General features: G+C 46.0%; 1 protein-coding gene across 2 annotated transcripts in view; it reads left to right on the forward strand.

Annotated features, from left to right (window-relative positions):
- The window catches only part of LOC145403013 (uncharacterized), a 763,478-nt gene that overhangs the window by 176,490 nt on the left and 560,490 nt on the right, over window positions 1–26,498 (forward strand). Inside the window, exon 9 of one of the 2 annotated variants that reach the window (XR_013897919.1) lies at window positions 1,568–1,619. The exons of the other annotated variant lie outside the window; for it this stretch is intronic. The gene's annotated coding sequence lies outside the window, so the exon portion shown is untranslated. The remainder of the gene's footprint in view (window positions 1–1,567; window positions 1,620–26,498) is intronic. 2 annotated transcript variants of the gene reach the window in all.

Here is a 26,498-nt window from a genome sequence, read left to right on the forward strand (position 1 = left end):
CCTCAACCAACCCACTTGTTGACACGTAAGGAGCACGTATGGGTTGGTTATATGGTTACCACCCAACGCTGTGAATGGTTTATTGGCTTACAGGAAACCATTTGGCCGTCACTCAATATAAAGCCACCTGTAAAGGAAAGAAAAGCAATAAGAAGTGACAGGAAAGATGGGAGAAATTGGAAGAGAGGAGGACAAGCACAGAAAAAGAATGATAAAGGTTAAGGAAGAAGTAGGCAGCACTACATCAAGTGAATGGACAAAGGAGAATTACCAACAGACTCTTGTAAAGAGCTACATGAAGAATTAAATAAACTTCAAGAATGGAGCAATACATGGCAATTGGAATTCAATGTGGACAAATGTCATGTAACCAAGTTTGATGAAAGTGGAAAAAGACCTGATTGGGATTATAAGTTAGGAAGTAAAACCCTACACACATCAGAAAAAGAGAAGGACCTGGGTGTGATTATCAGTAAGCGACTATCTCCGGCTGACCACATCAGTGACAAGGTACAGAACATGCATACACTGCTTGCAAATATGAGAATAGCATTCACATACATAAATGAAGACATGCTAAGAAAGATAATAACATCATTTATCAGACCAACCCTGGAGTATGCGTTAGTAGTCTGAAGTCCTCATCTCAAAAAACACATAGATAAGATTGAAAAAAGTTCAAAGGCCGAAACAAGATGGGTACCAAGCTCAAGGGATCTAAGCTACGAAGAAAGACTAGAAAAACTTAATCTGCCTACGCTACAGGAGAGAAGGAACAGAGAAGACATGATTATGCTATATAAATGCATATAAGGAAAGGAGAAAATAGACATAAATGAGTACATAATCTATGGGGATACATCAGCAAGAGAACACTGCAAAAAAAATGCATTAAAAAAAAAGGCGATAAAGACGTAAGGAAATTTAGTTTCCCAAATAGGGCAATTGATCAGTGGAATGCACTAACGAATGAAACTGTGCCAAAACAATTCATAAATTTAAGGATGTGTACGATAAAAATGGTTTAAGACACAGGACAGTACGAGCTTGACTCATTCCTGTAAAGATACAATTAGGGAAGAACACACAAACTACCTAGTGCAAACTTTTACTTAACAGTAGAGGTCAATGACAAACACCATATTCATTCCAATTGGAAAACAGCAGTTTCATTTATCTGTCTTGAATATTTTTTATTTGTTGTCCTCAGTACTTGCTTTCATAAGACAAATAGATGGTAATCGAGTGGATACAGGAGTGCGTTGAGAACACATTCGAATCTTGATTGTTACAGTGAATTTTTGTTAAGATTAGAAAAAAGTTTTCAATGTGTTAACTAACACACTGATACGAAAGCTCACGTCCAAATTGAATAAAATCGTCTGGCAGTGGCAACAGTAAACAATAAGACGCCATCATACTGATGAGGTGAACATGGTCTTAACTCCTCATGCGTAAATGGTTGATCGAAACAAAGAGTTGCCAGATAATTGAATTTAGAGAGCCGAGATATGATTTTAGAATATATCTAAGATAGTTTATCATTTAACCCTTTTTTTCATTCCAGGAGCAGACAAGAGGTCTGACTTACATTAACAGAAAGAAAAATACACAGTAAAGTGAGTGTGTAACTAATTTTTGTCAGTGTTTTGCACAAAATTATAACGCAGTGGAAAATAATAGTCAATGCACAGAAGAAAGACTGCTTGGTGTACAACAGTGTTGCTGTTAAGGGTGCTTTTGTAACATTCTGGCATATTTTTTACATTTCTGTTGCGTGTTTCGCCTTTGACGCTTATGAGAATTTTAGTAGAACTGGTAGAATTTGTTACAATATTTTGTTTTGGTAGTGTGCTTATCAGCTTACGATTTTCGTTTGCAAATGGTAAGAGTCCTAAGAGAAAACTGACCAAAATGTATGTGCGCTTTGTTCAGTATCAAAATTTTCTCCTCCACCCATGACCTCATTGTCACCATCACTCTCATGCGTTCAGAATTTCCTGCCGCTAAGCTACAAAAAAAAAAAGAAAAAAAAGTCTGGCATGTTCACGATAGTGCTTTGATAATTCACGGAAAAATCCTGCCTTTCTTAAATTTAACCAAAATTGCTTGATATGATCATTTGATGTCTAATTATATATTAACATCTATGTTTTGCAATGTGTCTATTATCTGAATAATCAATTATCTGGCATAGGTTTACGTAAAACTGGCCTCTCCGCGTAGCATCACAATGTAGCGAGACACATGAGTCTGAAGTGATGGTTCATAAGATACCGGGTCTGTGAGGTCTGTGGGTGTACTGCACAGTTCCTTCGGAAACGCCATTTACTTCTAATTCATAAGACAAACGTGACAAGCTAACTAGGAAGACCCACCCAACCCTCCAGACTGACCAACCGTCCAAGTGTGGGAAATACAGTACCAGGAGGAATTCACACACTGCATTCACGTGATTTACCTTTAACCAGATACATAACTAACCAGTTCGGTCTATGCTTGCAAGTGCCACTCTTTGCCTTGCTCTCGTAGCGTGCAGACCTCTGGCCAGTCTCTCTAGAGCTTTGGACTCTACCTCATTTGTTGAGGAAGAATTTTCGGGAGTTTTCCTGTTTTTTGTCCTTGCAAGACAACCTAATTTACTTAAGGCGATTTTTCTTATTTTTTCTTGTTTTTGGGTGAACTCTGTCTCTGACGGATAGACCCTGCATGCTTGTGTGTGTGTGGGGGTGGGTGTTTTGTGTGTGTGTGTGTGGGTGTGTGTGTGGGTGTGTGTGTGTTTTTTTTTCCCGGCTGCCGTTAGTGTCTCTCTGCGTGGTACGAAGCCGAACCCTGAAGGGGTGCCGTTAGGGCATTTCCATGAGGGGGGGCCATTAGGGCCTGGTTATAGGAAGCGCAGAGAGCGGCTCTGTTGCATTAGGGAAGACCCGAAAGGGGCAGTGGTGGGGCCTCCTACGTCGCCCTTTAGAGGGCGGGGAGCATAGGTAGCCTGTCACTGTAGGGACCTGCCGGTTTTTTCTTGGTTTATTCTTTTGAGTGTGTTGGTGTATCTGTTTGGGTGTCTGAGTGACGTCTGTGTGTGTTTGTGTCTGTCCCTCAGGGACATGAGATGGACCCAGATCCCCAGGCCCACAGGGCCGGCCCGCCAATCCCCTTCTAAGCAGAGGATGTCTCGCCCTGCTGCCACGCCAGGCGTGAAGCGAAAGCAGCGTCTCTCGGACCCAAGTTCTCACTCGTCGACGTCTGGTGATGTCTCTGCCTCCCCTGCTTCTCCTCAGCCGACAGGGCCTGTTCCCCATGCATGGGCTATCGCCTCAGCCTCCCTCACCACTTTGGTATGTGCAACGAAGGTTGCACGTGTCCACGAGCAGATGGAGTCAGCCGCTTCGGCTCCTTTTCCCATCTCTGGCAACATGCCCTCTGGTGCTGCCTGTACAGCTGCCTCTCATGCTGAGTGCCCTTGCCGCCAAGCACCTACCACTGCAAAGCCATCTCCACCTGTTGCTTTGGGTGCATGCAGTGGAGCCTGCGTCGCACAATCACCCGTGCCTGACCGTTCTCCTGCTGGAGCTGCCCCTTCTGCTAAGTCTGTTGCCTCTCCTGATGCTGATGGGTTTATCACTGTGGCGCGAAAACCATGGCGGGCACAGCAGGGAAACGCCGCTCCTCCTACATCCAGGACTTTGGCACCACGGTGGCCTCCCTCTGCTCATCGCCCCTCAGTCTCAGTCGTGCCTCCTCCTCCTCCTTGCTCATCCTTCCCGGCCTTTCATGTTCCCCTCCAGGAGGGTTACAGCACGAGCTACGAAGCAGTCGCTGCCCTGGAGCAACATCTACCGGGCCTCATGGCCACGAATTGCTGTGGATGCGATGACAGCTGCGTGCTGATCCCCACCGAGGAGGAGTCATACCTACGCCTGAAGGCAGTGGCAGAGGAGGATGCCCCAATTGTCAGGCTCGTCGAGCTCCCTCAGGGCACCAACACTATGGTGACAGTCATGGGATATCCCCGGTGCATGCCAGTGGATATCCTCTTACGGCACCCGCTTGTGGAGGCAGCGGAGCGCTGCCAAAATCAACGAACAAGGGAGGAAACACTGCAGGTCTGTGTGACTCTGCAGGGGCCTCTCGTGCCATCTCTCGACCTGGGCAATTGGGGAACTTTCCATCTCCACCCCTTCACGCCGGAACCGCTGCGCTCTTACTGGTGCCACCGCTACGGGCACCACCGTGCCACCGGCAACCACTCCATCATCTGCGGCATGTGCAGTGGCACACACGATACGGAACAGTGCCTGCAGCAGTTCAAAAGAACCGATTGCCTCCAAGTGCCCCAACTGCTCAGGTCGACATCATGCCTGGCACCGCAGTTGCCCCACGAGAGTTCAACGTGTGAACCAGGGTCGAGAGAGGCAGGTTGCTTTTGTGTGAGAGCACCAGGCCGCCAGCGCCAATCCGGCTCCCCCAGGCACTTCTGTCTGGGGACAGCATCGTCGCCTTCTCGCTCAATGCCCACCAGCCCTCAGCGACCAGGACTTCCCTCCCTTGCCCTCAGCTCTCACTGTGGTCCAGACCACCGCAGAGATCCACCACCCGCTGCCGTCTATCTCGCCACCACAACCCACAGCGGCGCCCAGTCAGCCACTGACCACTTTGCCTCCACCGCGATGCCCTGTCAGCCACCAACAATTTTGCCACCACCACCCAGCTCCACGGCCAGCCCACCCACTGCTCCTGCTTCCCTGGTCCTCGCTTTCACGGCGGAGGATCTGCGGGACCTGGGTTCCCAGATTGCAGTGGCCATTGCCAAAGCCGTCTACCTCAAACTGGGGATTACTCTAAAGACGGCCTCGATCGCCTCTGCTGCCGATCGCATCATCGATCAAGCAATCAACAGGAAGCTACAAGGCCTTGGCGCCCATCCTGCCCCTTGCTGCCCGGCTCTCTCTACAGGAGGGCCACGGACTCCCCCACGCAGGCCGGCTCGCTCTTTCAAGCGAGCCAAGCCCCGGACTGCCGCTGCCCTATCTTCCACGCCTCAGCAGAGTCACCCTCGCCCCCTTCAAGGGCAACAGCTGACGCCCTTGATGGTGACCACAACAGACATGGCCTCACCTCCGTTGCCGGAGGACATCCGTCTCTGTCTCCAGACGGCGGGATGGCTCCCCCCTTCAACTTCTTCAGTGGAACTGTCTAGGAGCACGGCATAAGCTCCTGCTTCTGCAGGAGGCGGCCAACAGGGACTGCCCTCATGTCATCCTACTGCAGGAAACCCTGCTCCCAGATAGTTCCACTTTTCGTCTCAGGTTACACCACCCATCTCCTCCCATATGTTCGTGGCATCACACGAGGGTGTGCCGTTCTGGTACAGGACCACATTGCATGCACAGATTGTGACCCTCCTCCTTTCTGTGGATCTGATGTGGAGGTCCAGGGCATGGTTCTCCACCTGGCAATGTCACCCCTGACGGTATATAATGTATACCGGAGCCAGAGGGGCACCCTGGAGTTGGGTGATCTGTTCTCCCAGGCTGCCAGGGGAGCCGTGTATATAGGGGCCCTTCTATCATCGCCTCTTCAGTCCAGTGAAGCAGGATGGCACGTTTCTCTAGTTCTGGAGGAGATGGGTGGTCTTTCCCTCTTAAATAACATGGTAGAGCCCACCCATATTGGGGGAGGTCGCCTCGATCTCTCTTTTGTTTCAGCCCCATTGGCAGGCTTGGCGTCATGGTCACTCCACCCCCACCTTGCGAGTGACCACTTTGCTCTTATTGTTGGCCTGCCTCTCGTCCCCCTCCTGCCTCCCCCGCCACAGTGGGATCTATGTAAGGTGGATTGGGCGGCCTTTGACTGTGCTCTCACGGTGGCCTTTACAACATCTCCTCCCGCCTCAGACCGCGAGAGCCAAGCAAATCAAGTAGCGATTATTTGTTCACAAGCTGCCTCTCTTGGCATTCCATTGCAGTGGCGCTCGGCGAGGTGCTACCGAGACGGCTGGTTCTACTGCGACAGGGTCAAGGAATTGAACTGGAGGCTCAATGCGGCACACAAGCAGTACCGGCAGCGCCGTACATCTCCGCACCGCCAGTACTTGGTTGATGTCACTCGGCATGGTTTCCGAGAAGCGCCGCCTTAAAGAGGAGGCGTGGATCAGATGGTGTCGTACCCTAGACTCTCACTCCACTCTCAGTGAGATGTGGGGGAGAATCAGGTCCGTCTCTGATCCACGTCCTCCTCGTCCGCCGTCCCATCCTGACCCTGCCGCTGAGGCCGGCCGTTTTGCTCAGCATTTTGCTGACCACTCTGCCTCTTCCAATCTCCCACAGTCCGTAAGAGCCCTACAGGCGCAGCTCTCTGCCTCTCGTGCTGCAGCTATTCAGGTAGCGTGTGATACACCTGACCCCGCTGACTGTCCAATCACGAGCGGAGAGCTTCAGAAAGCATTGCAGCACTGGGAGGACACTGCGCCAGGGCTCGACAGGCTCACGTACTCCGTTCTGTCACATGCTGGAGATTGCGGTAGAGAGCGTCCGCTTGATCTGCTCAACCTCTCGTGGTCTGAGGGGCGTCTGCCGAGGTCGTGGAAGATGGCTGTCATCCACCCGATTCCGAAGCCTCGCGATCCCACCGCCATGTGCCCCATCTCCCTGCTCAGCTGTGTTGCTAAGACGGCTGAGAGGGTTGTGCGGGCTCGTCTTGCTTGGCGTCTGGGACTGCTGCACCCAAGGATTTACGCTTACCTCCCCCCGTCTACTGCTTTCCACCTCCCACCCGGCACCACCCACCACCATCACCTCACCACCGCTACCGACCTCACACCCCCAACCCCCCCCTGCTCCCACACCACCTGGCACTTCCACATACGAGTGCTATGTTTCCTCCTCGCCATCCCCCTCCACCTCCCCTACCACCTCAGCCTCCATCGCCTCCACCACCCTCCGCACCTTACCTGACATCTCACCCGCCACGCCTCGCTCACCCTCACCCCTTCCCTACGCCGCCTCACTCTTTCCACCCAAACCCACGTGCCCCACCCACCCCGCCACCCCCGCAGGACAACCCACTACCACCGCCCTCTCCCCTCCACACCTACGCACGCCCACTCCGACGATCTCACGTTCTCCCGCGCCCCCAACGCGTGCGACAGCCCGTGCTAACCGACCCCGCCCACCCCGCACGCCTACTTCCCCACCCTCACCCACCCTCAGAACCACCACCATCACCCCCTCCGGCCGACTCTCATGCCCACCCACCCGATACACACACACCCCTACACCGCCCACCTCTCCACGACTTCACACCATCAAGCTACATCAGGCCCAAATCTCCTCTACCTGTACTCCCCAGAGACTCAACGCCGCATTACCACGGCACAAAACCCGGCCCTTACCCGCAGTATCCAGCATTCAGCTCCCAACCACACCGACAGCCACACCAAGCAAGATGAGAGTGAAGCGGGCCGTATGGGCACCTACCCTTGGCAGGAACCACAGACTCCGCGGGCCACACCACCTGCTAAACCTCCTCCAGTCTACCACCGCCACCTCCACACTCTTCCTCACCTACGACCCAGCACAAGAAGAGAACTCCTACACTGTCGCCTGGCGAACTACGCTGCAACACCTCCAGCCCATCTACACCACCTCCAACACACAAGCGTTCCACCTCCAGCCACGGGGGCGTGACTTTTTATGGGGGGAGAGTGGTAAAATGCGTGGCTAGAAAAACAATGCTCCCGGAGAATACCATAGTACCCCCGACGACAGGGCAAGCCAAGAGCAGCGTAGTGTGCCCACAGATACGCCAACACCCCCACACGGACCCCACGGGGTGGCCGCCACCAGCCACCACCACTCTGGGCAACAGCGACACATGTCAGCCCGGGCCGTGCGCCACTGTGACATGCAGCCACCACACCGCCGCCACCGTAGGAGAAGGACACTACCTTTGCGTAGTGGAATTGCTGAGCCGGCTAGGGGTGGAGTTAGAAACCATACTCCAGATGGCGCCCCTCTGGTAGAAACGATCTATGGTCGCTCCCAAAGTGTTCCAGTAGAGACAATCTATGATCGCTCCCAAGGTGTTCCGGTAGAGACGATCTATGGTCGCTCCCAAGGTGTTCCGGTAGAGACGATCAATGGTAGCTCCCAAGGTGTTCAGGTAGAGACGATCAATGGTCGCTCCCAAGGTGTTCAGGTAGAGACGATCTATGGTCGCTCCCAAGGTGTTCAGGTAGAGATGATCTATGGTCGCTCCCAAGGTGTTCCGGTAGAGACAATCTATGGTCGCTCCCAAGGTGTTCCGGTAGAGGCGATCTATGGTCACTCCCAAGGTGCTCCGGTAGAGACGATCTATGGTCGCTCCCAAGGTGTTCCGGTAGAGACGATCTATTGTTGCTCCCAAGGTGTTCCGGTAGAGACGATCTATGGTCGCTCCTGAAGTGTTCCAGTAGAGACGATCTGTGGTCGCTCCCAAGGTGCTCTGGTAGAGACTATCTATGGTCGCTCCCAAGGTGTTCTGGTAGAGACGATCTATGGTCGCTCCAAAGGTGTTCCGGTAGAGACGATCTATGGTCGCTCCCATCCTTGTGAGATGATCTATGGTCGCTCTGAGAGTGTCGTGGTAGAGACGACCTATTGTCGCTCCCATCCTCGTGAGACGATCTATGGTCGCTCCGAGGGCGTGCAGAGTAGAGAGACGTCCCCACGGCAGGAGACTGGAGCCCAGGCTTCCTGTCCCAGAGTGACCCAGACAGGCCTCCCAGCCTCCCCTGGTCTCTGTTCCCTACGCCTGGCTCTAGAGCAGACGCACCTGATGGACCCCAGTGGAAGTTGCTGCCGCAGCTCTCCCCTGTAGGCGCCCCTAGACGCTGGAGACCGCAGCCCACAGTCTCTCTCGGCTCTCCCCAGGATACCCGGGCGTGATCTCTCTACGCCCCCACGACGCCGGGACCTATCACAGAGGTTCCTAGAGCTATTCGGCCCCAGTCCCGAGGGCAACACGCCGGAGCCAAGTCCGGAAGCCATGGGAAGTCCAGGACGCGAGAGGACGCCCTTACGAGCTGTCCCGTGCCCTCTCGGCACGCCTCGCATTGACGGTACCCCTAGCCCAGCATGATCACCGCTGACATGTTCCTGCCTATCCCCCTGATGCATACGTGTGATATTGTAACATGAGTGATTTAGGTTAAGTGTGATTTCCCCTAATGTAAGTATTGTGCAGTGATTTCAAATAGTGAATATAGGGGTAAATCAGATCACAGTGAGAAGTTAAAGGACGAGAGTGTGGAACAAGATCTGATTGACTATACGTGTGAGTGACATCTCTGTTATACAATTAATAAGCCTGTGCCTATAAAGACATACCCCCATTACTGTGAAGGAATATTGTGAAAGGAAGTATTAATATTATTCTCTCCTTCCCCCATGCTGTGGAACAAGATCTGATTGACTATACGTGTGAGTGACATCTCTGTTATACAATTAATAAGCCTGTGCCTATAAAGACATACCCCCATTACTGTGAAGGAATATTGTGAAAGGAAGTATTAATAGTATTCTCTCCTTCCTCCACGCTACCCATAAATCTTGTTTACCACCCGCTCTCACTCCCATATCTCAAGTAAGTATAAATGAAGGATAAGATCAATTACCAAAGTATTTTGGCTAGTTGAAACCATATAAACTTCACGGCTAATATCTGCCACCTTCCAGTATTACCATAACTTTCCCCTAGCCGTCACAAGTCACTCCCCACACCTCCCCTATCTCCTCCTAGTGAGTCTCATCCCCCTCCCCGCGGCCCCGCGCGCGCGCCTTTATTTACTGCACTCCTGATACACTAGGATTGTTTGTAGTGTCATTAGTATCAGAGAAGCAAGTATCCTGCGAGATACACATATCCTAGATAAGGTTTTATATTGCTACATATTGTGCTGTAATACGTGCTGATTTGTCCTGTGTCTGACTGTGGTAATATACGTGTAAAGGTTGTTGCCTAGAGTTTTTGTGTCCTACCTCTCTTTATTGCACTAGCTCCGGTCTCGAAAGAGGACCCCGCTCCACGTTAGGTGAAATGGGAACGAGAAGTCGAGCCTAATTTCACCTAGCATTACAATAGTGTTTCACGTGGAGCTATGTTGAAAATTATGAGATTCTATGTTATACCAGAAAAGTGTGTAAATATTATTAGAAGCCTGCATGAAGGTACTTTTTGTAAGGCAATGGTGGGTGGTTCTTTGAGTGGTTCATTTGAAGTTAGGTCAGGAGTGATTCAAGGAATTCTTTCGCCAATGCTGTTTGTTTTGGTTATGGATTATGTTATAAGAAAGGTTGCAAGGAGAACAGGTGCAGGAATTAACTGGAAAGAAAATAAGAAGCTGATGGATTTGGACTATGCTGATGATATTGTACTGATTTGCGGAAATATTCACGAGATGCAAAGGGTGCTTGACTGTCTGGTGGAGGAAGGAGAAAAAGTGGGATTGGTAATAAATTGCGGAAAGACTGAAATTATTAATATGAAGGTGGAGAACCAAATTGATTGTGTAATTGAGAATAATGTGGTGAAGAATGTAGAAAATTTTAAATATCTGGGAACGATTGTCTCATCTAACGGATCATTAAATAATGAAAGAGAGGAGAAGATTAGACAGTCTTGGCGAGCTGTTGGAATGTTGAAATCTGTTTGGAATAATAAAATGCTTTCGGTACATACTAACGTAAAAATTTACAAGACCATGGTTCGACCAATTTTAATTTATGGGCATGAGTCATGGTACAGTACAATTGCAACAGATCAGAAAGTATTAGGATTTGAGAATGAAATACTGAGAAGGATACTTGGGGTAGAGTGGCAAGACAGAGTTACAAATGTAAGAGTAAGGGATAATACGAGAGTGGAACCAGTTGATGAATACGTGAGACTGTCTCGCTGGAAGTGTCTGGGACACATATATAGAAAAGAAGGCAGTTTAATACAGGATGTGCTAAAGTGGACTGCTAGAGGAAGAAGAGGCAGAGGTAGGCCGAGGGAAATCAGGTTGAGGACAATGAAAAGAGAAGCAGGAGAGGAGTGTTGGAGGGACCTGAAGGAGAGGACAAGAGACAAATATTGGTGAAGAGAGTTCATCGAGGCCCTATGGATCCCGTGGGGTGCCACAGGAAATTATATATATATATGGCTTCGAATAACATAACATCGGGGTCCACGGGGGGGGGGAGGGGGACCATGAATGTCCCCATCTTCTGCCCCTCTCCCGGTGACGACTCAAGGTGCCTGGAACCTCTGTCTGACTCTCTTCTTCATTTCTGCAACATTCGTGGCCTTTCCTCTAACTTTCGCTCTGTTAAGCAACACATCTCCTTCTCTAAACCTCACCTTCTTTTTCTAAATGAGACTCAGCTGTCGGAGGCAACTGACAGCAGACCCGTTTCTGTATTCTCCTACTTTCTCTATACTCATTTCAAAGCCAAAGGTGGCTGTTGTGTATATATACACAACAACTTATCTTGCTCTCGTGTTCCTGAACTCGATTCTTCTGAATTCTTTACACTCTGGCTTCGGCTTTCCTGTCATTCTCTGACTAAATATATCTGTGCTGTTAACTTATCTCCTAACTCTACTGACTATCAAAAATTCTTTGACTATCTTACTTCTACGATGGAACACATTCTATCCATTTCTCCTTTCTCTGAAATCTCCATTCTAGGAGATTTCAATGTTCACCACCACCTTTGGCTTTCCTCTCCTTTCACTGATCCATCTGGTCAACAAGCCTACACCTTTTCTATCCTTAATGACCTAGAGCAGCTTATACAGCATCCTACCCGTATCCCTGACCGTCTTGGAGAGAGCTCCAACATACTTGACCTCTTCCTTACAACTAATCCTTCTGCTTACACTGTTAATCTTTTCTCTCCATTGGGTTCCTCCGGTCACAATCTTATCACCTTAACCTGTCCTATCATTCTGGTACGGCCTGCGGACCCTCCAAAGAAACGTCGTCTGTGGCACTTTGGAGCTGCAAATTGGGAGGCCCTCAGGCAGTATTTCTTTGACTTTCCCTGGAATGATTATTGCTTCCGTGGCCGGGAGCCATCTAGGTGTGCCTTGCGCATTACAGAGGTTATTCTCTCGGGCATGGAAGCATACATTCTTTCTCACATCCTTTGACTAATGCACAAAAGCCTTGGTTTAATCACGCTTGTTCTAATGCTGTCCACAACAAGGAGAGGGCCTATAAAAGGTACCGGAGCCAACCCACCCCTGAATCACATCTTTTATACGCTTCTGCCCGGAATCGTGCTAAGTCTGTTCTTTGCTCTGCTAAATATAATTTCATCCATACTAAATGCTCTCAACTCTCCACTCGAATTCTTCCCACTCCTTCTGACACCTTGCCAAAAACCTTTCTAACAACTTTACCTCATCATCCTTCCGTCCTCTTTTCTACTCTGATGGATCTGTTGCTACTTCTTCTACTGATAAAGCAGATCTCTTCACTCAGACTTTCTCCTCCAATTCCACCTTAGATGATTCCGGTGATGTTCCTCCATCACTTCCCCCCTCTGACTTCCTCATGGCTGACATTAAAATTTCTTCAGCTGATGTATTTTCTGCCATCACAGGCCTCAATACTAATAAGGCATATGGGCCTGATGGAGTCCCTCCTGTTGTTCTCAAGAACTGTGCTTCTGTGCTTACACCCTGCCTAGGCAAGCTCGTTCGCCTTTGACTATCAACTTGTACCTTTCCTTCTTACTGGAAATTTGCTCTCATTCAACTAGTCCCAAAGAAGGGTGACCATTCCCAACCCTCTAACTATCGTCCAATTGCTTTAACATCCTGTATCTCAAAAGTTTTCGAGTCTATCCTTAATAGAAAAATTTTAAGGCATCTTTCTTATCACAACCTTCTTTGTGATCGTCAGTATGGGTTCCGTCAGGAACGCTCCACGGCGATCTTCTCACCTACCTTTCAGACTCCTGGTCATCCTCCTTTCGGGACTTTGGCGAAAGCTTTGCCATTGCACTTGACATCTCAAAGGCTTTCGATCGAGTCTGGCATATAAATCTTTAATTTCCAAACTGCTCTCTTACGGTTTCTATCCTTCTATCTGTGCCTTCATCTCTAGCTTCCTTTCTGGTCGTTCTATAGGTGCTGTTGTAGGCGGCCATCTTTCTTCTCCTAGATGTATTAACAGTGGTGTTCCTCAGGGCTCTGTCCTATCACCAACCCTCTTCCTTTTATTCATCAATGACCTTCTAAGCTGTACATCTAACCCTATCCATTCATACGCTGATGACTCCACCCTTCACCTTTCCATTCAATTCCCGCAACGTCCATCTCAGCAGTTACTTCAGCAAATAAGGGATGAGGCTATGGCACACCTAATGTCTGACTTGGCTCGTATCTCTAACTGGGGAAAAAATAATCTGGTTGTTTTTAATGCATCAAAGACTCAGTTTTTGCACCTATCAACCCAACAAAATCTTCAACAGGTATACTCACTAATGTGGCAGAGAGATAAGACAATTTGCTACAATCCTCCCAGTCAAAAACGAATTCTACTCTAAATAATTTCACAGGCGTTCCTGTTGGATCATCTTCTACTAAAGGTCCAACTGTGCTGCCCCCTGTGCATAACACTAGAATGCCTGAAGGAGTCATTTTGACTCCTTCAAACTCTTTTAACGGCTTTTGCCTTTCTGTGTCTTTCATTTGACCGAAGTTCTTCGGTGACTTTTACTGATTTCAATGGCTTTACAGAAACACATGTAGGAGGATTTGGTACTGTCATATTTTTAGTTGATTTTAAAAAATTACCACCGATGCCCAGAGGAGTTATTTTGACTCTCTTTTGATATATTGATTTGAAGTGTTAATATAAATTTACCTGAATTGTTCAATTGTTATGGGGTTCACTGTGAAATCATTGGAGTTGATAGTAGTGTGAATGATTTCATTTATACCTCATTATTTGTAAAAAAAATCCATAAGTATTTTATCGTTATGCTGCACACCAAAAGTAAAACTAACCAGAATATAATGAAACGAACTATGGAGTGGACATCATAGATCAAATGGCCAGAAAGTACACTGTCAGAACAAGCACAAGACTTTGGCCTGTATACTCGTTCCAAAATACATTGGATCTAGCCGCTATAATTGCGTGGATCCTTTACAAGGAAATCACTAAGGAGAATATTTCCATAATAATATTCCTCCAAAATCTGGCAGAAGAGCTAGCTGAGCCATATATGCAGTGAAGAAAGGCCACTCACAGCGAAGTTCAAGGAAAGGAAACACAGCAATAAACAGAACCAAAAAAAGTACTGCCAAGTGAAGATACTCTGTAAGAAGAACCGAACTGTCGGTATTTGTTATCATTGTAAAAAATCGTTGTGTGGAACTTGCACATCTGAGGTTCGACGCACTTGTAAAAAATGCAGTAATGAGTAAAAAAAACGTGAGTTTTTGTTCATTGCAGTTAGTCTCAAATAACTGTGATGTATTTTTTTTTTTTTTTTTTACAATTTCCTTTTTCAGTTTGTTACATTACGAGTAGAAAGCCTGAGTTTTTGTTCACTGTAGTTAGTCTCAAATAACTTTGAAGTATTTTTCTTGCAATTTCCTGTTTCTATTACACTGTGATATTGCCTGCAATTCGGAAAAATAAAAGGTCAATGAGCCAGTATGCTTAGCTTTATTTTTGACATCCATTGTTTGATATATATCAGTATTATATTTATAATGCACAACAGATTACAGCCAACTAACACACCGTAAACATAAGAGGTCAATTAAGATTGAAATATGAGTATTCGTTGTTAGGGAACAGCATGAAAGACGAAACACTGGTAAGGAGTCACAATGACTCCAGCCGGGCATGCAAGGTGAACTGAAAGCCTAGGCGTTCCAGTGTTAAGGGTAGTGTGCCACTGAAAGTGAGGGTGCACTGTCTTGCCAAATTAGAGACCGGGACATTAAACAAACTGAAATCCATTATGATATATACGTACAGTGTAAGAAGCCTCGCAAAAGATTACAACCTTGATAACCTAATGACTGAATTAGAAAACATTAGTTGGGATATTGTATATTTTAGTGAAATCCACAGGAATAAAGAAAAATTAATTCAGCTCCAAGACAATGCCTATTTTATTACAGAGGAAGGCAAAATGCAAGAGCTATTGGAGTAGGATTTCTAATTAACAGAAATCTTTCAGACAACATTATTAACCCCTTTGCACCCAGCATCCTGTGTATAGGACGGAACTGGGCATTATCAAAACTTAATAAAGAAGGGAACCCCCGGGTAGGGGCCTATGAGCTTTGAGACTATGTACTGACAGGTGGAGGGGGGGTACACTTAGTGCCCTTCCAACAATATCCCTTGCACAGGAACTGTGGGAGCTACTGGTTTAAACTCTGGCAAATCTATGTAACCCATTTGAGCCCAGCATCCTCAATATAGGACGGAACTTGGCATTTTGAAAATTAAATAAAGATGGAAACCCCAGGGTAGGGGCCTATGACCTTCGCGACTATGAGCCGACAGGCGGAAGCGGTACGCTTAGTGCCCTTCCAACAATATCCCTCACACAGGAACTGTGGGTACTAATGGGTTAAGTTCAGCAGTGTATCTGACAGACTAGCACTGACTGTAGTCAGACTATTTAAAAAATTCACCCCGAAAGTAATACAAGTATACACACCAACTTCTCAGTCCTAAGGTGAAGAAATACAAACATTCTATGATGACATCTCCCAGTTGATGGAAGAAAAAAAAGATCACATATACGATACTCATGGGAGACTTCAATGCAAAAGTTGGGAAATCGAAAAATGGAAAAGCAGATATGGCAAAATTTGGAGTGGGAGAAAGGAATGAAAAAGGAGAAATGGTGATAAATTTTGGTGAAATGGATGACGTGAAAATAATTAACACATTCTTTCACAAAAGAACAGGGAGAAAATGGACTTGGGTAAGGCCAAATAAAGAAACAAAGAATAAAATAGACTTCATTATAGTATATAAGAATAACACAATCATATCACAGTTATCAGCAAATATAAGAAGTGACCATAGAATGTTGGGTTGCACCCGCGGATTCAGTTTCAGATGTGAAGGAAAGATGATAAATATAAAAAGATATGCGCAATTAGAGTAAAAACAAAGCAGTTTTTCAGTTTAAAATAACGAACAGATTTCAGGCTTTGTTATGCTGAGTGTAACATTGATAAATTGAATGATAGACTAACAAAACTGCTAAGAGAATCAGAGGAGGCAGTAGGTAAACCTAACACAATCAAAGTCAACAGGTATTAAGAAAAGACACAGGAGCTCAAAGGAAATGAAAGTGAAAAAAAGAAAGATGAAATACAACAAGCGGAATTAGATAAGCTTGTGAACATGAGATAGAGAGAAGAAAAAGAAAGAGAAACACGGATCAGATCAAAGAAACCACCGAGAAAGGAAACAGTCTGAAACAGGTCCGAAGTAAAATGGCAGAAGAAGATTATAATACTGAACAACAGTAATGATGAAGTTATTAAATACAAAGATAGGATGAACAACAGTAATGATGAAGTTATTAAATACAAAGATAGGATGATGAAGAGAGTTTAATAATTGTACAACGAACAGAATACATCAAACACACCAGTAACCATAGCTAACTTTTCATTTGACACAAGTGATATAGCTGAGGTTACACTAGACATAGTAAACACTTCTACTAGAAGTAGGAAAACAGGAAAGGCCCCAGGAGAAGATGAAAAAGTTGCAGATTTACTGTTGGATGCAGGAGAAGAAGTACAAAACAGGCTTGCCCACTTATTTACTCATTGCATGAAAAAGAAAATTCCCAAAACATGGTGTAATGCAATAGTTGTTTTACTTTACAAAAAAGGCGACTCAAAAGATCTTAGTAACTATTGGCCCAATAGCTTATTATCAGTTATTTACAAACTCTTCACTAAGGTCTTTAGGAATAGAATAACAACAAAAACAACGTCATGAACAAGAAGAATTATGAAGAGGGGTTTTTCTATCTATCTATCTATTGCCAGACACTTAATCCCGTTTGGGATGGCCACAAACAAATCGCCTCCAAGTCGCCCTGTCCCCCACCATTTCACTGCCCTGCTTCCAACTCACACCCCCCTCTCTCATATACCTCTCCACCCCATCCCTCCATCTCATCCTCGGCCTCCCCCTCCCTCTTCCCCCCTCCACCTCATTCACATTCACTCTCTTCGTCAGTCTTTCACCCTCCATCCTCTCCACATGGCCAAACCACCTCAGTGTGTTCCTCATAATGCTTCCTATCACATCCACTTCCACACCACAACGCTCCTTTATATCCTCATTCGTCAGCCTGTCTCTCCATGTGACTCCACAGGCTCCTCTTAAATAACTCATTTCCACTGCTCTCACTCTTGACTTGTGTCCTTCCAACAACGTCCAAGCTTCACTTCCATACGTTAGAGATGGTATCACAATACTGTCATGTAGTAACTTTTTCACTTCCATGCTCACTTCCCTGTTTCTTAACACTGCTTTCAAAGAACCAGCAACCTTTCTTCCCTGCTGTACCCTTTCAAGCATTTCACCCTCCAAACCTCCATCCTTACTCATCACACTACCCAAGTACTTAAACGTACTCACATTTTCCAATTCCTCACCATCCAACCTCGCTGTACATTCACTGACTTCACCTCTCTCAAAGACCATCACTTTACTCTTCCCTACATTCACCTTTAGATTCCGTTTCTTACACACTCTCCCAAACTCACCCACCAAGCCTTGCAGCTCCCCTTCGTCTTCACTCAACAACACAGTATCATCTGCAAAGAACAGTACAGGGAGTTTCCAAACACAATCCTCTCTCACCAGGGCCACTCCAACATCCACTACCCTACCTTGTACCTCTTTTATTACCCCATTCATGTACAAATTGAACAACCATGGAGACATGACACATCCCTGTTTCAACCCAACTTTCAAAGAGAAAAATTCACTTAGTTCACCATCCACACGCACTGCAGCTTTCGCACCATCGTACATACTCTTCACAGCATTCAACAACTTCCCATCTACTCCATATTTTCTTAACACTTTCCACAATCCTTGTCTATCCACCCTGTCATATGCTTTCTCCAAATCCATGAAAGCCGCATACAACTTCTTTCCCTTCTCTAGAAACTTTTCCACTAAAGATCTAAGAATGAATATCTGATCTACACAACCTCCCCCTCTCCCAAAGCCTCCCTGTTCTTCTCCAACCTATTTCTTTGTTCCTTCTCCAACTCTGTCAACAAGCATCCCACCACACTCCCCTCCTATCACACCAAGAAGACAAACGCCCCCATGATTACCACACACTTCTTTTTCCCCTTTTCCTTTGTACAAGGGAATAATTATACCTGACTTCCAATCCTCCGGGACTCTACCTTCCTCCCAGGCCAATCTGCACATCTTCCACATCCATCCTACTACTATCTCTCCCCCATGCTTCAGCATTTCACCACACACTCCATCAATTCCTGGGGATTTCCCCGATTTAACTTTCCTCATTACTTCCACAACTTCTATCCTACTGATTTCTTCCTGTCTTCTCACCTCCCTCCTTCTCCCAGCCATTCCCCAGCCACTTATACTCGCATTACTTCCATTCTCTATGTTCAACAATTCCTTAAAGTGTTCTCTCCATCTGCTCACTTTTTCTCCCTTCTCCACTAGTAATCTACAATTTTTATCTTTCACTCCCCTACTAACTTCACTTTCACCCTGTCTTACTCTTTTCACCTCTTTCCAGAACATTTTCTTACAGTCCCTCCACTTTACACTCAAATTCCTTCCAAATTCCTCACCCATTCTCTTCTTACTCTCTCTTACTAATCTTTTCACCTCTCTCTTTCTTCTCTACATATAACTCTCTCTTCCGCCTCTCAACTTCTTCCACGCCCCTATTTCTCATCCATTCATTGTATGCTTTCTTCTTTTGTGCCACAGCCTGTCTCACCTCTTCAGTCCACCACGCTGTTCCTTGCACCCCCCTCCGTCTTCTCTTCCTTCCACACACCACATCACATGCTGCACATATTTCTTCTGTAAATATCTTACACACACCTTCCACGTCTCCCATCTGCTCCAATTCATATTTGCCCAATCGTTCCTCCACTTCTCTCTTATACTCCGCCTTTTTCTCATCCTCTTGTAACCTTTCCACTCTCCTTGCAACTACTCCTTCCTCTCGTCTTTCCCTTCTTCTATTTCTCCATCTTACTTGGATCCTCATTCTGGCCACCACCAAGTAGTGGTCAGAAAGTCCACTCCCCCAACCTCTATAAGCTCTTGCATCCATTACACATCTTCGCATCCTTTCATCCACACACACATAATCAGTCATTGCCTTCCTTTCATTCAGTTCACCACCCGCCCTTCTCATCGCTCGCCATGTATACCTGTGGATCATTTTATGCCCGAAGAGGGTATTGGCTATCACCAACCCCCTCCCAGCACAGATGTCCACTAACGCACTGCCATTCTCATCTATCTCAACAGGCACACCCCACTCACCAACTATTCCATCCACCTTCACATTCCCTACATTACCATTCATATCACCGATCAAAAACACTTTCTCATTCCTTCCAAACTTTTCCATGCACACTTCCACATTTGTCCAGAACTCTTCTCTCACTCTTCTAGCACGATCTTGCTGTATATTATCTTACTGATAATATACAGACTGTGAATCAGCTGAGAAAACTGTAGAAAATAATAAACAACTATGCTTAGGTTTTCTTGATTAGGAAAATGTTTTCGACTCAGTGGAGCATATAGCAAATATAAATTCAATGCAGCAGCAAGGAGTAAATGTGGACATTGTAAAACTGCTCGAAAACATACAAAAGGCAGAACTGCTACAGTTAAATTGCATAAAAAACTCGGAAGAAAATAAAACTGAGAAGGATATGAATCATGGAGATACAATTTCATCAAAATTATTTACAGCATTGTCTAGAAAGTATTTTCAGAACGCTAGACTGGGAAAACAAAGGAATAAACATAGATGGAGAATAGATAAACCATTTAAGATTTACAGATGATACTGTCCTAATCTCAGAAACAGCAGTGATACTGAAAGAAATGGTAAATGCCCTGAACAGAGGAAGTCTCACAGCATAGCTAAAGATGAACCGGAGTAAAACTAAAGTAATATTTAATCCAAATACAGTACACCAAAGAGTGTCATCAGAATCACCGAAGAAGTTCTTGAAGAAGTCGGCGAATACAATTATTACTTGGGGCAAATAATAAAGTAACAAAAGACAATGATAGTGAAATAAAGGGACGCATTACACATGGATGAAAAACTATCGGTAAACAGAGACATGAAAAGCAGCCTACCAGTATGTATGAAACGAAAAGTATATTACAAAATTAATGTTTAATTCCAGCTATGATGTACGGTTGTGAGACCTGGAAACTGAAAACAAAACGAGGGAAAATCAATTAATCCGTTCTCAGAGAGCAATGGAAAGGTCACTGTTGGGAATATCTTTAACAGACAGAAAAAGAGCAACTTGGTTGAGGGTGCAGACTAAAGTCAAAGACATTATAGAAGCTAAAAAAGAACAGAAATGGAGATGGGCAGGTCATGTAGCAAGAATAAGGGACACCGATGGAGCAGAAAGCTGACTTACTGGACTCTAAGAGATTTCAAACGTTCCAGAAAAAAGCCAGACAGGAAGTTCAGAGATAACAGAAAAGTTTGCAGGGAAAACGTGGCAGAGATTGGCTCAGTTACGGAATTCATGGAAAAGGTTGAGGGAGGCATTTTTTCAGCAGTGGACATGCAATAGCTGATGATCTATCTATCTATCTATTGCCAGATGCCTCAATCCCGTTTGGGGTGGCCACAAACAAATCACCTCCAAGTTGCCCTGTCCCCCGCCATTTCACTGCCCCGCTCCCAACTCACACCCCCCTCTTTCATATACCTCTCCACCCCATCCCTCCATCTCATCCTCGGCCTCCCCCTCCCTCTTCCCCCCTCCACCTCACTCACATACACTCTCTTCGTCAGTCTTTCACCCTCCATCCTCTCCACATGGCCAAACCACCTCAGTGTGTTCCTCATAACGCTTCCTATCACATCCACATCCACACCACAACGCTCCTTTATATCCTCATTCGTCAGCCTGTCTCTCCATGTGACTCACAGGCTCCTCTTAAATAACTCATTTCCACTGCTCTCACTCTTGACTGGTGTCCTTCCAACAACGTCCAAGCTTCACTTCCGTACGTTAGAGTTGGCATCACAATACTGTCATGTAGTAACGTTTTCACTTCCATGCTCACTTCCCTGTTTCTTATCACTGCTTTCAAAGAACCAGCAACCTTTCTTCCCTGCTGTACCCTTTCAAGCACTTTACCCACCAAACCTCCATCCTTACTCATTACACTACCCAAGTACTTAAACGTACTCACATTCTCCAATTCCTCACCATCCAACCTCGCTGTACATTCACTGACTTCACCTCTCTCAAAGACCATCACTTTACTCTTCCCAACATTCACCTTTAGATTCCGTTTCTTACACACTCTCCCAAACTCATCCACCAAGCCTTGCAGCTCCCCTTCGTCTTCACTCAACAACACAGTATCATCTGCAAAGAACAGTACAGGGAGTTTCCAAACACTATCCTCTCTCACCAGGGCCACTCCAACATCCACTACCCTACCTTGTACCTCTTTTATTACCCCATCCATGTACAGATTGAACAACCACGGAGACATGACACATCCCTGTTTCAACCCAACTTTCGAAGAGAAAAATTCACTCAGTTCACCATCCACACGCACCGCAGCCCCCGCACCACCGCACACACCCTTCACAGCACTCAACAACCTCCCATCCACTCCACACATTCCTAACACTTTCCACAATCCTTGCCCATCCACCCTGCCACATGCCCTCTCCAAACCCACGAAAGCCGCACACAACCTCCCTCCCCTCTCTAGAAACCCCTCCACCAAAGATCCAAGAATGAACACCTGATCCACACAACCTCCCCCCCTCCCAAAGCCTCCCTGTTCTTCTCCAACCAATTTCTCTGTTCCTTCTCCAACTCTGTCAACAAGCATCCCACCACACACCCCTCCCATCACACCAAGAAGACAAACGCCCCCATGATTACCACACACTTCTTTTTCCCCTTTTCCTTTGTACAAGGGAATAATTATACCTGACTTCCAATCCTCCGGGACTCTACCTTCCTCCCAGCCACGTCCATCCTACTACTATCTCTCCCCCATGCTTCAGCATTTCACCACACACTCCATCAATTCCTGGGGCTTTCCCCGATTTAACTTTCCTCATTGCTTCCACAACTTCTATCCTACTGATTTCTTCCTGTCTTCTCACCTCCCTCCTTCTCCCAGCCACTTATACTCGCATTACTTCCATCCTCTATGTTCAACAATTCCTTAAAGTGTTCTCTCCATCTGCTCACTTTTTCTCCCTTCTCCACTAGTAATCTACCATTTTTATCTTTCACTCCCCTGCTAACTTCACTTCCACCCTGTCTTACTCTTTTCACCTCTTTCCAGAACATTTTCTTACAGTCCCTCCACTTTACACTCAAATTCCTTCCAAATTCCTCATCCATTCTCTTCTTACTAATCTTTTCACCTCTCTCTTTCTTTCTACATTTAACTCTCTCTTCCGCCTCTCAACTTCTTCTACGCCCCTATTTCTCATCCATTCATTGTATGCTTTCTTCTTTTGTGCCACAGCCTGTCTCACCTCTTCAGTCCACCACGCTGTTCCTTGCACCCCCCTCCGTCTTCTCTTCCTTCCACACACCACATCACATGCTGCACATATTTCTTCTGTAAATATCTTACACACACCTTCCACGTCTCCCATCTGCTCCAATTCATATTTGCCCAATCGTTCCTCCATTTCTCTCTTATACTCCGCCTTTTTCTCATCTTCTTGTAACCTTTCCACTCTCCTTGCAACTACTCCTTCCTCTCGTCTTTCCCTTCTTCTATTCCTCCATCTTACTTGAATTCTAATTCTGGCCACCACCAAGTAGTGGTTAGAAAGTCCACTCCCCCAACCTCTATGTATTTAAATATATATATATATATATATATATATATATATATATATATATATATATATGAGACTAGCAGGGGTACCTGGCATCGCCAGGCCAAAAAGGCGGACACTTTTATCCTATTAGTTCTAGTTCAGTCTTTCTCTATACTCCAGACAGATCATTTACATCTTATGCTTTTGAAGACGGATTATAAGAGGTCCAGGAACTTTCTATTTTAGCTTTCGCAGACTGATGCACAGTATTTGTGCACACTTACTCCTACCAATTACCTCAAATGACCTCCAACTTGTGACCTCAAATGACCTCCAACCGGTGACCTCAAAGGACCTCGGACGTCACCTTCACATAGCCTATGTTCGAGCTGGATGTCATGTGAGTCTCCACGACAAAAATTAGGTTGCTGGGTCCAGTTGTTCGAGCGTGTATTACAGGTGACCTCAAATGACCTCCGACGAGTGACCTCACATGACCTCGGAAGTCAACCTCACATAGCCCATGTCCGAACTGGACGTCATGCGAGTCTCCTTGCCAAAAATTGGACTGCAAGGGTGCTTGGCATGGCCTGGGACAAAAGGGCAAACACTCCACTGGTGACCTCAAATGACCTTATATCCCCAATCCCCTTCGATGCTCTAAATGCCAGATTTATGGGCATAATAGACAAGGCTTGTCAGGCTTCTCAGTGAGTGTGTGGTAGGTGTGCAGCTCAGGGTCATGTTGCTGAACACTGCATATCAGAGTCTGTACGTTGCTTTTATTGTAAGGGTGAACACTTCACTTCCTCGAGGGATTGCCCGAAGTGGAAGGAGAAGGAGGTCTGCACAGTGAAAGCGACAGAAGGCATATCTTATTACGATGTCAGGAAGTAGGTAAGGGAGTTGCATGCACTCCCAAGCCTAATGTCTCCTATGCATTGGCAGTTGTGTCCTGGCCTGTGATGTTCACGGTGGAGACTCAGAGTGACCCTGACCTCAGCACTCCTGTCACTCACATTGCACCAACGTCTGCTCCTATTGTACGTTCTGACACTTTTTCTGATATCCCTGGTCCATCTTCATACACTCAGACCACTGCTGCTTCTCAGTCAGTACAATCTAAACAGAAATCTAACAAGTCTGGAAAACTAACTTTGACCCCCTTTACCAAGTCACGACCTCACGTCTTACTTGCCCCTGGTCCAGCGAGTGAGAGTAGGGTTAGCTCTTCCTCGAGGGAGTCAGGGAGCCTCATTATTGATGATCGAATGGAAGTTTCCATTAGCTAGCACCGAGATGGGTCCCCCAGTTGTCATTCACCTGTTGGCGGGGGAGCAAAACACACACACACACACTGCCCACCCCCATAAATCTTAAACCGCCGCATTCACTGTGTTACAATGGAATTGTTGGACTCTTGGGAATAAGTTACACAGTATAGTAATTTTGCTATCTCTATACAGGCCAGATGTTATTTGTTTACAGGAGACGCACTTGGTGGATCACCCTGATCCTCCACAGTTCAAATGCTATCACTTGTATAGAAGATATGATGGTCACGGAGTTGCCATATACACACACAAATCACACCCACAAATGGAAGTATTTGTAAATTCTACTCTGGAAGCTGTCGCATGCAGAGTAAAATTTAACATCACGTATCTGTCCATTTGCACTCCATAATGTTCAACACATGGCCTCATTGATAGTGATGCTTTGACTTCATTATCTGAACATCTTCCGGGGAATAAGTTAGTGTTAGGTAACTTTAATGCCCATCACAATCAATGGGTTAGCTTGAGAATTGATGGTCGTGGGGAGGAAGTAACCGACCTAATACTACAGTCCAACCTCTGTCTTCTGAATAATGGTAGAGCGACTCGTGCAGATGATTGTACTGGTAACTTTTCTGCTGTTGACTTGTCTCTGGCCTCCCCAGGTATACATCAAGATTTCTAGTGGGACACTTATGACGACTCCTTGGGAAGTGATCGTTTACCCATCTGTCTTTCTTATACAAGCGACATTGTTTCGGACCCTCCACCTCCAAAATTTAACTACAAGTATAAGAAAGCATACTGGGGATCCTTCTCAAGGATCCCTGATATGGATATATCTGGGGAGACCACAAATGTTAAGGTCGAAAATTTAACCAGTTCCATATTATACACGGCTGAGACTGCTATTCCCAAGACTTCTACAGTTCATGCGAAGCATAGAGCACATTGGTGGACGCCAGATTGCCGACAAGCATTATGGAAACAGAATAGGAGATACATGATATTTTATAGTCAGCCTACTGAGGAAACCTTCATTGCATTCAAACAGGCACGGGCTGAGGCAAGGAGAATAATGAGAAGGGCCAAACGTGACTCCTGGCAGAATTTTATGTTCATGGTGAATCGTTCTACACCATTAAGTAAAGTCTGGTCCACTATTAAAATATTAAATAATAAAAGCCCATATCCCTGCTACTACCTTGCAGGTGAACCACACCATCATGACGGTCCTGTGGACTTTGCTAACATCCTGGTCAGGAGTTTATTCGCATGTTAGTAGCTCAGCCAGTTATGACCCGCGTTTTCAACATCATAAATGGACAGCTAAGCTACAGATATTAGACTTTGCCACAGAAGATGTTAACTCCCCACACAACCAAGAAATTATGCTAGACGAACTGTTTCTTGCCCTTAAGTCCTGTAAAGACACCAGTCCTGGACCAGACACTATCATGTAAGGTATGATCCAGTATCTTAACCCTTTCACGCACTATGATGCAATGCAAGTCATAGTCCTTGCAATCTGAAGACTAACTGATGATGCAGTATGACGCAACTGCCCTATAAATGATCGCCCTGTGGATGAAATTGCATCAAAATTTGGTGAGTCAAAGGTGAGGGTGGCCAGGTCTAAGAGAAATATATGGCAACACCCGCCAGCTTATTGCAGGGACAAGCGGCCTATTTTTAGCCCAGTGTCCTCTCGGCACTCAGTCTTGGAGAGTGTGTGAGCGTGCAGCCAGCCATCTTATTCGTTTTCTCTTACCGCACCGTCCATACCTTATGTTTATTATAGCGATAGTGTGTTATACATAGTGCAATGTACTTGTGAAGAAGGTTTATAAGTGTTTCTTATATATTTTCAGAGAAAGCCAAATTTGAAATTTCATAACCAATTTTTACAATTCCCCTCCTATTACACTAAAACCACAATGGCAAGCAAAGCCTTATCAGAGGAGGAGTACTTGAAATACTTGTTTAGTGACAGTGAAAGTGAAGAAAGCAGTGACAGTGAATCTGATAGTGAATTTGGTGAGGAGGAGAGAGTGAGGAGGAGGAAAGGGAGAGCAAAACCCTCCTCAAGGCTGCAGCGATTAAC

Source organism: Coenobita brevimanus, chromosome 60 (genome assembly GCF_032717465.1).
Source record: "Coenobita brevimanus isolate Jiangsu-jjx chromosome 60, ASM3271746v2, whole genome shotgun sequence".
NCBI classification, from domain to species: Eukaryota; Metazoa; Arthropoda; class Malacostraca; order Decapoda; family Coenobitidae; genus Coenobita; species Coenobita brevimanus.